Consider the following 15898-nt stretch of genomic DNA (forward strand, 5'->3'; position numbering starts at 1 on the left):
AAAAAAAAAAAAAAAAAAAAAAAAAAAAAAAAAAAAAAAAGATGAATAAAGAAAAGATATAAAGTACAACAAAATATAAATTTTTAAAAAATAAAAAAAGAAAAGATAGTGCATATATACACAAAGGGATGGAATATTTAGTTTTCCAAACGTGGGATTAAAGGAGTATTTGAAATGCCGTACATAGCTTGTTTTTCAAATTCTGTTTTATTTAAAAGAAGATGCACTGCGGCTGGGCACGCTGGCTCACGCCTGTAATCCTAGCACTCTGGGAGGCCAAGCCAGGCAGATCACTTGAGGTAAGGAGTTTCCAACCAGTATGGCCAACATGGTGAAATACAAAAATACTAAAAATACAAAACTTAGCCAGAAATCCCTTGAACCCAAGAGACAGAGGTTGTAGTGAGCCAAGATTATGCCACTGCATTCCAGCCTGGGCAACAGAGCGAGACTCCATATCAAAAAAAAAAAAAAAAAAAGTGTGTTGGGAAGAAAACATGTATACAATTTTGGAATTCTACACTTGCAGAGCTTTTCTCGTAACTGGGACACAGTGCCAATGCCTGGAGGCTCCGGACCTGGATGGAATTGTTGTTACTGCTCCTCTGAGATTGGTCTCATGCAAGTTTTCTCTCAGATGTATTGTCATCAGCTGCATTTACTTTACCAGACATAAAGCAGGAACACATTTCAGAAAAATATTGGAAATGCATTATTAATAAATAGTGACCAAAGGTTTTTCTCTTAGCAAATTATCATAAAGCTTTCTGAGACAGATTGAAAAACCACTGGTGAGCAGCCTTACTTATTTCTGCCTATAGATATTTTGTGATCAATTATAATAACATTACATCCCTCATTTCTGCTATAATATATTCAATTACATAGTTAACATTTCCTGCTAACCTTTTCAAATACAGGAAAGCAAATTCCACCTACCTGATTGGTATGTTTGTCTAATGTATATGTTATTCTCATTATCCTTAATTCAAGTGGACATTTGCTTTCTTTGGTTGCATAGCTGGGTAACCAGTTATTTACCTGATGTGCAGAGGCATTTAAGCTCCTATGGCTCGGGGGATTGATTCATACATATTGTTGTCATTACACTTTCTCTTAACAATTTATCTCTCCCAACAGTCTCATAAAGTAGGTTGGTATAACTTTACCCCCTTTTATAGGAACCCAGAGACATTACCTACTATATTTCGAAGGAAATTTGTGCCAGCCAGCCAGAAATGTTGTCTTAGAGCTCATGCAGTTCCAATCTATCACATATCCCAGACATACCTCACCTCCCAGGAGAGGCACAATTTTGGGGACTGTTATAACAAAGAGTTAAGAAAGCAGGTATCATTTTGAAAAACACCTATAATACTGATCATTAATAATTAGCAGTACTGAGTAATTGTAATACCATGGGGCACACAGGACCTTCTCCAAATATATTTTTTCATAATTAAGATGTATGATCATGGAGGGAGAAAAAATGTAAAGAACATAAACTATTCCGTATAAGGTTCGTATTTCTAGGAGTGTTCTGTTTTGTTTGGCATAAGCAATGGACTTGAAGGCAGCAACATAGCTGGAAATGCAAAACGTGCATCTGTGCTTAATTAAGAACATTTTGAGGATTGCATATTAAGCAATGTGATTTTAAGGCTCAATCATTATAAAATGACCAAAGGCTAAATGAAGAGTAAGTCAGTCTGCTGGTTGTTTTGTCTGCAGACTCTAAGTTTTGTTCTCACTTGGTTTTTTTTTTTTTTTTTGTCTAAACAGGCTGATAGCAATAATTTTATTTAATACATACTAACCCTAAGAAATAAGTTTCTATAACCACAGGTGTCATGAAATCCACTTTAATTTAGTTTATAAAAATTACAAAAATAGACCAACTTTATGTAAAATTATCTTAAGTATTTTCAGGCCTAGTTAATTCTCTCCATCCAATTAATTTCCGCCTCCATTCTTTTTTTCTGAGAAAAATGAGGTCTCTGATGGTCTTTTTATAAGGTTCCTGCTATAGGTTGTTGGAAAAGGAATTGCCGTTTTGTCCATTTAAAAAAAAAAAACCTTAAATCAGGTCCTAAAGATAGTAAAAGGACAATCAGAAGCCCAGAGGCACCAGGAATTTGCATCTGCACAAGCATCTGAGCACAAGCACACATGGAGCCCAAGCCAAATTCTCCACTGCCCAAAGCAGAGATTTTGGCCCAAACCACTGGTGCAAATAGACTTCCACAAAGCCCCTCAAGATCTTTAATGTTAATCTACAACAGGCATAGCTGCATCTAAGGCTAGAGTTTAAAGCTGGATCTAGAACATAATTACATGAAGCAACTTTGTACAACTGAAGTTTACCCAAAGAAGTTCCAGTTAGTTCAAAGTGCAGTCAGCCATTTTTTGACAACTAGGCTGAACTACATCTATAAATGTAAATATGTTTATATAGAAATACCTTATAAAATGTAAAAATAAAAATAACTTGAGGTTTATCACTTGTTTACCTATTAGAGAGCAACAAATTCTACTAACGGGGACACAGGTAGAGAGAGGAAAAACATCTTACAGCAGAAATTCTCTGTCCCTAAGAATGTTTTTTTTGTTTTGTTTTGTTTTTTTACTTTTTATTGAAATATATATACAGTTAGAAAAAATGCATCCAGTGTACAGTTTGATGAATTTTTGCAAGCTAAACACACCCGTTTAGCTGATAAAACCAGAAAGAGAAAATGTCAGCTCCCCAACAGCCCCGCAAGCTCATGTCCCTCACTTCCCTCTCCTGCACCTGCCTTGTTGAATTCCAGCTCTCAGGAGCCTGTCCCAGCCCCACATGGGAACGAAATGCTCCCAAGGCCTTGCCTCACTCACTCCTGCAGTGCCAAGACTCTGTACAAATACCTCAGAATGCATTCATAGATATCACCAGAGCCAGGGTGTGAGAGGAGCAGAGAGGAAAATCCTGGATTGATTGAGTTTGAACCTTAAATGACTTTGTTGACCAAAATGGGCCATTGTGTACTACCAGTTGAAAATGGAGCATGAAATAGCATTTAGTTCGATTTGGAGAAGAATGGAGTTTATTTTTTTCATACCTACATCCAACAAAACCTAAAGACAAAATTAACAAAGCTATCTATTCATAAACTGTGGCAAGGGAATTATTCTGCAGCCAGTTTGCTTTCAGCAGGGGTTCACAGTGTTTCAGAAGAAAGTACGTCTTAGACTAGAAAGAGGAAATGCCAAGGAGACAGCCTTTGATTGGCAAGACTTGCATGAAGGTGGGACTTTGGAAAGCGAAGTAAACCCTAATTGGCCTTCAGGTACATTTGGCAGATTTTGATAGGCAAGGGAATGAGTGAGCAGTTTAGGAACATTTCAAAGGAGGAAATATTGTTCAGTGTTATGGGCAGAGTGTTTTCTGTGACCAGCCATTTCCTGAAACAAGTCGGGGTCAAAGGCGTACTATTTTGCAGTGAAACGGTCATCACGGTCCTTATAGGGTGGGGGTGGGGGGCTGCCACAGCAGACAGTTTCTCAACTAAACACAGGCCTGAAAATTGAGCTAACAATACATCCTGGTGTTTGCATATGAGTGATACATATGAACATAATGAAAAACTGACTGCAGCGAGTATATCATAAGCACTGCTCAACAATTAACAAACAAGCACTATGTAATACATACCGTCAATCAATTACTCACCCATTACCTATTTTCAGGACCAATCACCTTCCCCTAAGAGGCTATTTGGAAGTGGCTCCTTATTATACTTCCTCTCCCCACAACCCAGAATTTTCACTTCGTGAATAGACTTAAAAGTGGTTCACATTATCAAAGTATCATCCAAACTGGAAACTATGGTATTCAAACTTTTTTTTAACATATGTCCCTATAAATAATAAAAATTGTGTTACATTTCATAAGCAGTATTCAGCCTTTATCTTGCTTGATCTCCCATCAGTCCCAAACCCAGGTGGTCCCACCTGCCTTAAAACTTTCCTTGATCCCCATGACCCCACTCTCTTTTGGCGTCCCTCCTACTCCCACAACCCTCTCTCCTAATCATCCACAAAAGCTGCCTTCTTCCACCCTGCCTTCCTCAGAGCTTAGTGCTAGACTCTCTGCTGTTCTCATTCTGTATATTCTTACAAGGTGATATCAGCTACTTCTATAACCTAATTTAAAATTCGTATGTTATTATCTCCCAAATCAACATCTATAGGCCAGATTTATCTCCCAAGCTCCAGACATTTTTATTCAACTGCTTCCAGGTCACCTTCATGTGAACCATTCAGAGTACCTCAAACTTAATATGTTTGGTCTGGATCTGAACTTACTAACCTGCCACCATTCCATTAATGGCAGTCCAACTATCTGGTTTTCCAAGCTAAAGATTTTAGAGTCATCCTTGATTCCACCCTTCTTATTACCCCCATGACCATTCAATCCCTAGGTTTACAAACTTTACCTACTTGATATCTCTTAGATTTATCCACTCTTCCCTATCTCCACTGCCACCTATAGTTCAGACTACACTCATCATTCCCATGCAAAACTGTGATAGCACCCTTTCGCCATTCTTACTCATCTTTGCCATTCTCCACATTGCAGACACACTGATCTTCAAAAAGCACTAAGATGACTATTTTATTCCCCTGCTTAATTCTTCTAACAAATTCCTATTGCTCTGAGGATAGAGTACTATCCCTTTCTCTTAGCACCAAAGCCCTTCACAAATTAGTTCCTGTTTACTCCTCTAGCCATTGACCTTGTCACGCTATGTTCATATGACAACAAAAAAATTTCTCATGAGGCCAAGCAGTGTAGCTCGCACCTATTACCCTAGCTCTTTGGGAGGCTGAGACAGGAGGATCACTTGAGCCCAGCAGTTTGAGACAAGCCTGGGAAATATGGTGAGATCTTGTGTCTACAAAAATATTTTTAAATTAGCTGAGTGTGATGGTGTGTGCCTATAATCCTAGCTACTCTGGAGGCTGGGGAGCGAGGATCAGTCGAACCCAGGAGTTTGATGTGACAGTGAGCTATGATCACCACTGCACTCCAGCCTGGGTGACCAGAGTAACACTCTGTCAAACAGAGAAATAAAGTTCCTCATGGAAACAGCTGACTTATTTCTGCCTTTAGATCACCTCTCCAGAGAGGGTAGACCAGGTGGAGAAATTAATGTCATAATGCCTTCAACACCACCCTTTGTTTCTGTCCTTATCATATTCACACAAGTCTACTTTATGAAAATTCCAATGCAAAAACTCAAAATATTTGTCTTTGGGTTTCCACCAATAAACTCACCAGCCCCATGTAAATTCTGAATTGTGACCTCAGCTCAGCTGAAGCCTCCACTACAGTAAAATGCATCCTTTTCTACAACTGGAGCAGCAGGCTGATATACAGGAAAGAGCCTTGACATACCTGGGTTTCAAATCTAGTCTCTGTCACTTACCATTTGTGTAACCTTAGGCAGGTTACTTAATGTTTCCAAGTCTTTGGTTACTTATCCATAAAATGGATCAGAATGTCTATTTTATTTGATGGAGGACTGTAAAACAGCTCAGTGCTTGAAATAACTGTATGAATCCAACAAGTGTTGGCTCCTTTGTACTTGTGCCAGCCTGCAAGAATTATATAGTGGGGTAGATTTTAACGTTGAGCTCTGCATCTAAATTGCCATGGGTGCCACAGAAACTGACATCCTCCTCTGACTGATACTTAGCTTTCTTTCAAATCTGTTAAAGTCAAGCAAAGAAGATTTACAAAAACATTAGGCTACATTTTCATTAAAATATCACTCTAGATACGAGCACCTTTGAAAAACCCAAGCAAGTATAAATGGTTTGTTGTTGTTGTTTTGAGATGGAGTCTCTCACTGTCACCCAGGATAGAGTGCAATGGCATGATCTTGGCTCACTGCAACCTCCGCCTCCCAGGCTCAAGTGATTCTCCTGCCTCAGTCTCCCTAGTAGCTGGGATTACAGGTGCCTGCCACCATGCCCAGCTAATTTATTATTATTATTTTTAGCAGAGATGGGGTTTCACTATGTTGGCCAGGCTGGTCTCGAACTCCTGACCTTGTAACCTGCCTGCCTCAGCCTCCCAAAGTGCTGGGATTACAGGCATGAGCCACTGCACCCAGCCTCTTCTTTTTATATAAAATTAATTTCAGTTGAGTATGGGCTTTGCCACTTTCAACATAAACAGAAATTCTGAATTTTCTTGGTTGAAATTCTAATAAAATCTACCTTGTTGGGGTCTTTTTAATTTTTCCTACTTTTTCCTTTTCAATATTATCTATCAATATTAATATAAACCCAACTTCTTTCTCTCTAGAAAATCAGAGTGAATATCAAGACACACACAGAGCACATTAGGAAGCATTTCTATTGGATTTATCACTATGCTCTTAGAACCTTAGAGTCAAGAAAAGACTTATGCATAGGGAGAACACATATCCCAAGTTTTCCAGGACATCTGTCCAACTTATCCTTGTAGTCACATATTATCCTGAATAAATTGTTATTAGTACCTTTCAACTCTTAAAAGTGATTAGCTTAAACAATAAATTGTGTGGTTGTGGACATATCATGCAGTCAAATTGTTTAGACACCTGGTGTATTATCAAAATAGCCTGAGAGACATTTTTAAAGTATATACTGATGGCCAATACTGTATTCCCAATACTGTGGGAGGCTGAGAGGAGAGGATTACTTGAGCCCAGGAGTTGAAGAGCAGCTTGGGCAATGTAAGGAGACCTCATCTCTACAAAAAAGTTTAAAAATTAGTCGAGTGGAGTGACACATGCCTGTATTCCCAGTTACTTGGGAGGCTATGATGGGAGGATTGCTTGAGCCTGAGACATCAAGGCTACAGCTAGCTGTGATTGAGCTACTGCACTCCAGCCTGGGCAACAGAGCAAAAATCTGTGTTTAAAAAAATAAATAAACAAAACCATATACTCTTTAGCCCTATCATGTACATCAAAATCAGTACGGGACTCAGAAGTCTATTTTATGAAGGTTCCCAAACAGTTCAAGTAATCAGCCAGTTTTTAAAATGCCCTTGTCTACTTTTGCCCCCTCGTCCACTCTTCTCTAGCAAGGGACAAACTTCCTCCAGAGAAGGCTGAGGGATACCAGAGTGTGTTGGTTTTTCCTCAATTAGAGATTTTTTAGAAAAAGACTGATATTATTTCCTAAGAATGCAGATGAGGTGTCTTGCCAGCTTCTTCTGATGGATTTCCCAGGATAATTTCAGCATCCTAATAATGAGAAAAGGTAATATTTATGGAGAACTTACTGTATCCCAGGTGCAATACTGAGTGCTTGATTTGTGTTGTTTCATGCAATCCACTTAAAAACTCTTAAAGTCTCACCAAAGATGTATGGATGGGAAATAAGTATGTTTAAAAAAAATGCTTACCATCATATGTCATTAGGGAATTGCAAATTAAAACAATGAGATACCACTACCTACCTATTAGAGTAACTAAAATCTAAAGCACTGACACCACCAAATGCTGGTCAGGATATAGAGGCAGAACCTCTCATTCATTGCTAGTGGAAAATGCAAAATGTTACAGCCACATTGGATAACAGTTTGGCAGTTTCTTACAAAGCTAAACATATTCATACTCTATGATCAAGCAATTGCACTCCTTGGAATTTAACCAAATGAATGAAAAACTATATCCACAAAAAAACCTGCAGCATTATCCTTAATCGCCAAAAGGTGGAAGCAATCAAGATGTTCTTCAGTGAATGAATAAACAAACTGTGGAAGATTCAAGCAATGGAATATTATTCAGCAGTAAAAAGAAATGAGCTATCAAGCCATAAAAAGGCATGAAGGAATCTTAAATGCATATTGCTAAATGACAGAAAGCAATCTGAAAAGACTACATATTGTACGATTCCAACCATATGACATCCTGTAAGAGACAAAACTGTGGAGACAGCAAAAAGATCAGTGGTTTCCAGGGGCTAGGGTGGGGAGGGATGAATAGGCAGAGCACAGAGGATTCTGAGGGCAGAGAAACAATGCTGCATGATACTGTAATGACAAGTACATGTCATCACACAATTTCTGAAAACCCAGAGGATGTACAATCCAGAGAGTAAACCCTAATGTAAACTATAGATATCAATAAAATGTATCAATATTGACTCATTAATTGTAACAAATATACCATAGTAATGCAAATGTTTCATAGTACCAGGAAATTTAAAATGGTTCAAAAAATAAAATCTATTAATTTCAAAAAAAATCCCATGAGGTAAAGACTACCTACTGCCATACCCAATTTATAGATAAGAAAAGGTATAGAAAAAAATGTCCCTTACTCAAGATCACATTATCAGCAAATTGAAATTTGAATCCATGCAGCCTAACCCCAGAGCCCACAATTTTTACCTCTACATCTCAATTTTCTAACTTGTGCATCTATTGAAAGCCGATACAAAACCTAAATCCTTTTTTATTTTTTTGAACTACAGAAGTGTCTATTAAAATGAACCAATTTCTCTCCAGTGCCCAATTTACTGCCTCCTTATAAATAAGTGCCCTCAGGATCACCAAGAAAATAACCAAATATTAACTCCAATATCTGGGGCATCTTTGCGCCTGTGATAGTAATTCACTTTACTAATCTAGCCATATCTCTAGCAGTCTCAGTTATTTTAATGAAGAATTGCTTCCCTAGTGCCAATGTCATCTTTTTAAAACAACCACACAGGAAGGCACCTGTTAGAGAGAGTTGGTTACTGTAGAATTTCAGATGCCCAGTATATTTGCTTGATTTTTTTTTTAACCCCTAGAAAGTCAACCAGATGCTGGGGGAAATTACTCATTAACTATTACTGTTTCTATCAACGATTGCTGCCTTAGGGTAGGAATCAGAGGAACAGAAGGGGCACTGCAGGTTTCAGAGTCCATGTCATCCAGCGACAGCAGCTGGTACTTGGTAACACTTGTGATATAAACACACCAGCCCTTCAAAGGGATTGCCTGTTGAGGAAGCAGCAGGGTTCATAAGGTACTCTGAGCAATGGCAACCTCACTGAACTTCCTAGGGTAAGGAATCTAAAGGTCAAATCTCTTTTGGATGTGTTGATATGATTGTTTAAAAAGCCAGCCTCACTATTTCAATCCTGTAATGTTAAGGGTCCATTTAAAGGGAAACAAAATGAGAAAATACTAAGATTAGCATCAAAAGGCTGAGGGTCCCCCAAGGCCTTGTCTGAGTTCCAAGGTATCTGTCATTCTTTCCCTCAGCAAAATGAGTACTGAATGCTTGCTGTGTGGCAAATATTGTCCTGGATGCTGCAGATATGGAGTGGTAAATAAATGGCCAAGGTGCACTCCATCAAACTATTACCCTGTTAGTTCCGTGAACAAACTATCAGCACATCTCTCAAAACCAAGAATTAGCTTGTTTACGTGAGGTTTCTAAATCTTCTTTGTTGCCAAATATCTCTGCCTCTTATCTAAAACATTATTATTGAGTCATCTGCAGAGATTGGGTAGGAGAAAGAGGTTGACAATGCATAGGCGGTAGGAATGCATGAAAAATATTTGTAAGGTAAGGTTTGAGGAGGGCTACATAATGAAAAGCCAGGTCATAATTCCATGCCCAGAGTTCACCTGCTTAAAATGCTAACAAGCCTTTAGGGAGGGAAAGAGTAATAACAGTCATGGCCAGGATCCATAAGGCCAAAACCCTGAGGCTGGATATACCAGTCCCAGGAACTTAGCTTCCTGGTATGAAATATACAACTTAGTTCAAATTCATTTATGAAATGAAACAACACTTTCACTTACTAATGATCACATGACCATACATATGAAAGGCTATATTAAAGCTTTCTCAATCATTTGTTGAGGGTTAAACACATAGAGAAAAACACAATTAAGGAATGTCTTCCTTTGTTTTGTTTTGAGACAGGGTCTTGCTATTGCCCAGGCTGGAATGCAGTGGTGCAATCACAGCTCACTGTAGCTTTAAACTCCTGAACCCAAGCAATCATCCCACTTCAACCTCCTAAATAGCTAGAACCACAGGTACATGCCACTACATCTGGATTTATTATTATTATTGTTGTTGATACTATTTGCAGAGACAGGGTCTCATCATGTTGTGTCCAAGCTGGTCTCAAATTCCTTGGCTCAAGTGATCTTCCTGCCTCAGCCTCCCAAAGTGCAAAGTGCTTTAATTACAAGTGTGAGCCACTGTGCCTGGCCTTACCTTAGTTGTATTTGCTTTGTTTTGTTTCTTTTTTAACTGAAGACATTGCCATTGCTCCTAGACAGTTAGGATAAATTAGATATAAATAGCTTCATTTGGGGGCCACTTTTTCCTGCTGTAATCACCTCACTTAACATTTCGCTTATATATGATTGGAAATGCTAAAATAAAATGTCAAGTATATTTTGGAAATTAGAATATAAAATAGGCAGCTGGTGACATTACGGTCTTAATGGCAGAATGAGCTCTCCTTTTCCTATCAATCCCTTCTAGTTTTGCCTCCTCATTCCTTCCTGAGTGGGGTAGAGGTGACTTAGGTGAAAAAAGAATTTAGATGGAAATACCTTCAGCATAGTGATCATATCAGTCAAAATAGACAAATACGCTGTGGTGATAAATGACCCCAAGAGCTTGGTAGCTCACAGCTACAAAGGTTTCCGCCCTGCTCACCGCTACATGTCCACTGGCACTCAGAAGAGGCTCTGCTCCATGTTGTCTTCACTCTAGCACCCAGTCCAGAGTGACATCTCAAAAGATGTCTTGTATCAGAGGAAACAAAGAGAGTAACTGAAGCCCAGACAGATTCCTAAAGCTTCTGCCAATGTGATACATTTTATTAATTAATTTTACCTTTTATTGGATGAAGCCACATGATCAATCAATGGTTCAGGGGAAGTATAATTCTTCCTAGGAGGAATGGAAGCAGGTATTGGTTTAAAAAAAAAAAAAAATACAGGCTGGGCACAGTGGCTCAAACCTGTAATCCCAGCACTTTGGGAGTCCAAGGCAGGTGATCATGAGGTCAGGAGTTCGTGACCCACCTGGCCAACATGGTGAAACCCCATCTCTATTAAGAATACAAAAAAATAGCTGGGCATAGTGACAGGCATTTGTAATTCCAGGTACTCGGGAGGCTGAGGCAGGAGAATTGCTTGAACCCAAAAGGTGGAGGTTGCAGTGAGCCGAGATCACGCCACTGCACTCTAGCCTCAGTGACAGAGCGAGAGTCTCTCTCAAAAAAAACCTGCTATCCACCACAATAGTGCATCAATATTTTCAATGAAATGCAGTTTACTTAAGCAAAATAAAGCACTGCTCTCTTCTAGAAGGTTAATTCTGATGAACAGAAAGGAGCTATGGTAATGAGCAATACAGGAGAATTGGGACATTTCGTATATAACTGAGTCCTGGAGGAGAGCCAGGGCTAGAAGAAATATCAGAGGACACTGGGGAGGAAAAGAGAGATCAATACTTGGGAAAGAAAAGATATAAAGAGCTCCAACTCTGAAAGACTGCCAATTTTGCCTCTAATAGGCACGTTTTCTTCTTCTGTCATAATCGAATTTTAGCAGAGCATATAGTGTCCCATAATAAAGGTAATTCCCAGCCACCTTTCAGCTGATGTGGGCATGTGACTTCATTCCAGCCAAGGAGATAGAAGTAGAGGTGAAATATGGCAGCTTCCAGGATACTCCTTTAAGAGAAAGTAGGCAGGTGTCATTTGCCCTTTTCTTTATCCCATCATTTGTCCTGCTGCCTTTCAGCAATGCTGCCACCTTGGATTTCATGCATGACTACCACACCCTGGAATAGTGGGGCTGAGAGTTAGAAGCAGCCTGGGCAGACAGCAGATTCTTACTGTGTTCTATAAGCCTCTATACTATTAGGTTGGTGCAGAAGTAATTGTGGTTTTTATCGTTACTTTTACTTGCTGAGAGTTGTACAGCTAGTTAACTGGCAGAGGTATAACTTTTAATTGCAAAAACCACAATAACTTTTGCACCAAACTAATATTTTTGTTGTTGCATTATCAATTTAATTTTTAAATATTTACATAAAGAAAAGAAAAGGAGATTTAAAAAGCAAAGTCAAGGAAGCATCCATAAAGGACATGGGATTTGAACTGGGTCTTAAAGAATCCATAAAATTTGGAGAAGCAGAGTTAAAGAGGAGGGCAAACTGGCCTTTGTAAAGTATCTCTTAATAATAACTTGCAATTTCTGAGCACTTTCCCTATACCATGCACTTGTGCTAAGTACATTATTTTATTCAACTTTCACACCAGTCCAGAAATCCCAGCATTATCATCACCATTTTCAGATGAAAAAACAGAAATTTTAAAAATATGTTTAAAACCTCTTGCAAAGTTGTATAGCTAGTGACTGGAAGAGCTATAAGTTTAAGCCAGGTTTGTCTACTACAGAAGATCTTCTCTTTAAGGTTTAAAACAAAAAAAAAAACCTGGAAGAAATGTACCTGATATTTTTTGAGAGGTGGGTGATATGCTGGAACAAAGTTCACTTAGTGAAACACTAAAACCCTTCCATCAACTGGTGAATGCTCTCTGAATTAAAACTAAATTTAGTATTAGCTTTAAAAGAACACAGTTACAAGGATACAGCATTTGTAACCAAAATAAAAATTACATAAAATACTTTCTAAAGTCAAGTAAAACGTGTTTAGATTATGTGCATTTAAAAATTATTTATGCTACTATTCCTCTTCATCTATCTAGAAAATTAAGTTACCTGTATTCTACATAAAGCATGCCTTTAGATGAAGGAGAGTCTTATAATGCTTACATTTCAAAGATATATTTCATATTATACTCATTTAACCATGTCAATTATCTTACTTAACTTTGAAATAGCACCTGTATTGACAATAGATTTTGCAAACCCGTTATTCCAGTGCATATTCAGTTAGCAACACAACATAAACAGAAAAATATTTGGGAAAACAATCTGGTTCTGTCTAATGGAATGTTTGGCTGTAGTTACTAACTTTTGTTTTCAATATTCTCATCAGTGGTAAAATGATGACTGAATTTATAGTTTTCAGAATTTCATTTGAATAAGGAAATATAATTCTGTACAATGTCCCAAATATAATATATATTCTATGCTTCTTTAGAGAACTACAATTACAGAATCTCTGCCTATAAGTAAACCTGCAATTGTCTAGCATTGAGATGCTTCAGCGAATAAAACAGCTGATTGAAAATAGAAAATTTCTGCATTTTCCCACGTTAAAACCAGACATTTTTAATAATTTCACAAAAAGAAAACTGTAAAGAACATTTGTGGTTTATCAGGATATGAGCTTAATATCTACAGCAATTTTTTAAACTGAAATAAATTATTTAAAATGATCTATAGTTGACAAAGGTTGTAACACAATGATATCTAATGCCAAGTTCTATGGCGGGAAAAGTGGCACAAATTGAAAATGCATTGATTTCTTATTAAATTTTACATAGGAAGCATTTACATAGCACTTTAATGTCTGTTTCTTGTCTAAGATGAGACATTTTCATAAATGGGAATAGCTCTTTCATTAGGTTTGAATTGTGTTAATACTTGGGGTTCATATTTTTCTCTATACAAATCTATGAAAGTACAAGCTTTCATTCAAACTTATTTGAACCAAGTCATTTGAAAATCATATTAGAAGACATGTAAGAAGGTCATGGCAACACTCTCTACTGTATTTCTTGATTCGAAACCAGCAAAGAGCCCTTTTCAGTATATATATTAAAATTCCCAATTATTCTAGAAAAATATACTTCTCCACCTTATATTACTCATCATTTTTTATTCTCCAACTTCCCCAAAAACCTCCACTGAATAAGCTAAAATTAAAAATCAAGATGAAAGACTCAGCATTTGGTTTCATGCAAGTACATACACATTTCTTCTTTCTTTGGGTGCTTCTCAGCGCACCCTGGTGTGCAGTAACAAATCTGGATGCTGCACAAATCCACTTCATGAAGTTGTCTATGGTTTTGAAAAGTATTTGAAACATTTTCATGTTATGTAAACCAATGACAAAATACGATCAAAGTTGCTTTTGGCACAATCAGAATATTTTACAAACATTTATTTACTTCCTCTTCACAAGTTATGGAGATGTAGCCATTCAGATCATTGCAAGTGAAAATTCCTTATCAAGCCAAAATGTTTTCCAGCAGCCTACAAAATATATTCATGTCATACTTCACAACAGGTAGAAGTTTTCTGCATATAAAATATGTTTGAGATAAAAGCCAAATTCCCTACAATCACCAAAATTTTGCATACTTCTCCAAACACAACCTGGATTGACTTCTTCCACTGTTTCATATTTTACTCTATTTGCCACTGACCCCCTCTGTAATTCTTAAAATCAACAGGAGGATGAACAGTGGAGAAATGTCCTCACTAAAGAGACCAATCCAAACTAATTGTAAAGACTAACAGTCATGATACAAAGCACCTGCAGCAGAGGCAAAGGACAGATCTGCTGTGGAGAAATAAGTTCAAGGTCACTGAGTATTAAATGCAAAACAGATAACAATGTGATAGGAGTGGAGAAAGTAAAATTCATAACAAAGTGGACAGAAATAGAGCCATTCTTCCATCTTCGTCTTTGAGGGCTTCTTGAGCAAAAATACAGGCAGATGGAAGCCTACCTCAATGGCACACTTCCAGTGACCACTCTCACAGTGCTGGTGGGAGTGTAAATTGGTACAATATTTGTGAAAAAATACTGTCATCAACAACTTTAGAAATGCTCAAAAACTTTTGTGAGGCACAATGGCTCACGCCTGTAATCCCAGCTCTTAGGGAGGCAGAGGCAGGAGGATAGCTTGAGCCCAGGAGTTCAAGACCTGCCTGGCCAATATAGTGAGACCCTGTTCTCCACAAAAAGGAAAAAAAAAAAAAAAAGACAAAAAAAGAGAAATGTTTAAAACTTTTATCCCTGTTGGATCAATTCCAAAAGTCCATCCAATTCTAGAAAATCTATCTTAAGGAAACACTTCCAAATAAGGGAAACAGCCTTATGTACAAGATGTTGTTTAGGGACTGATGATTTGCAACAAACAAATGGTAAGAATAACACACTAACAGACCCATTAAGTAATTATTTCCCAAAGGAATATAGCCATTTAAAGTGAAACCTTCTTGCCATGGGGAAATAAAAATGTTTATGACGAGTGAAAATGCAGTATGATCAAACTATGTCCAAAAAGCTAATGAAGCTAAAACTACACCTGAGCAAAAAGTGAAATGTGTGCACATTGGCTTTCCTTTCAGCGGAGAAGTAACATTTCTACTTTTCTGTATTTATTTGTCTTTAAAGAACATACATTACTTTTGCAGTGAAGAAAAATCTGACAAATGTTATTGTTACATAAATAAACCAGAAAACCCTCTATAAAAAGTTAAATGAGGACAAAACCCAAAGGAGGAAGTAGAGCGACAAACTGATTATTTTCTCTCTCCCACCAGCTAAATATAGCACTGAAATGTTGATCCGGCTGTTGGGTTTTCCTGCTTCTAATGAAGGGCCTGCGACCACTCTCTATGTAAGGATCTTTATTATTCAGTGCAGGCTAGCGTTCAAAGCTCACTTGGCAGAGTGGATTAAACAAGGAGGCTGCACACATTCCTTAGTTTATCAGCAAATCCACAATGACATGCATTTTCTCTTTTTCCTCTGCTCATGAATACTAAAACCTTCAGCTGTGCAAGTCTCTCTATTACATGTGTGCTGCGGGCTAAGAGGCCATCTTTATAACCCTCGCCTGATGGTGGGCAGGCAGCTCAGCTTCACAGCACTTTACTATTTACTAGTAAGGCTGGTGGGTCAGCCAA

General features: G+C 37.9%; 1 long non-coding RNA gene across 1 annotated transcript; it reads right to left on the reverse strand.

The window, feature by feature from the left end:
* Window positions 1-6812: 6812 nt before the first annotated feature.
* Window positions 6813-13998, reverse strand: LOC116556994. The gene is made up of 3 exons (XR_004271311.1): window positions 11654-13998; window positions 10893-10949; window positions 6813-7280 (listed from the first exon to the last, which is right to left on the reverse strand). It is a non-coding gene; the product is annotated as an uncharacterized LOC116556994 (long non-coding RNA).
* Window positions 13999-15898: the final 1900 nt, after the last annotated feature.

The sequence above is a fragment of the Sapajus apella genome, unplaced genomic scaffold (genome assembly GCF_009761245.1).
Source record: "Sapajus apella isolate SASKATOON/1434 unplaced genomic scaffold, GSC_monkey_1.0 scaffold18, whole genome shotgun sequence".
NCBI lineage: Eukaryota > Metazoa > Chordata > Mammalia > Primates > Cebidae > Sapajus > Sapajus apella.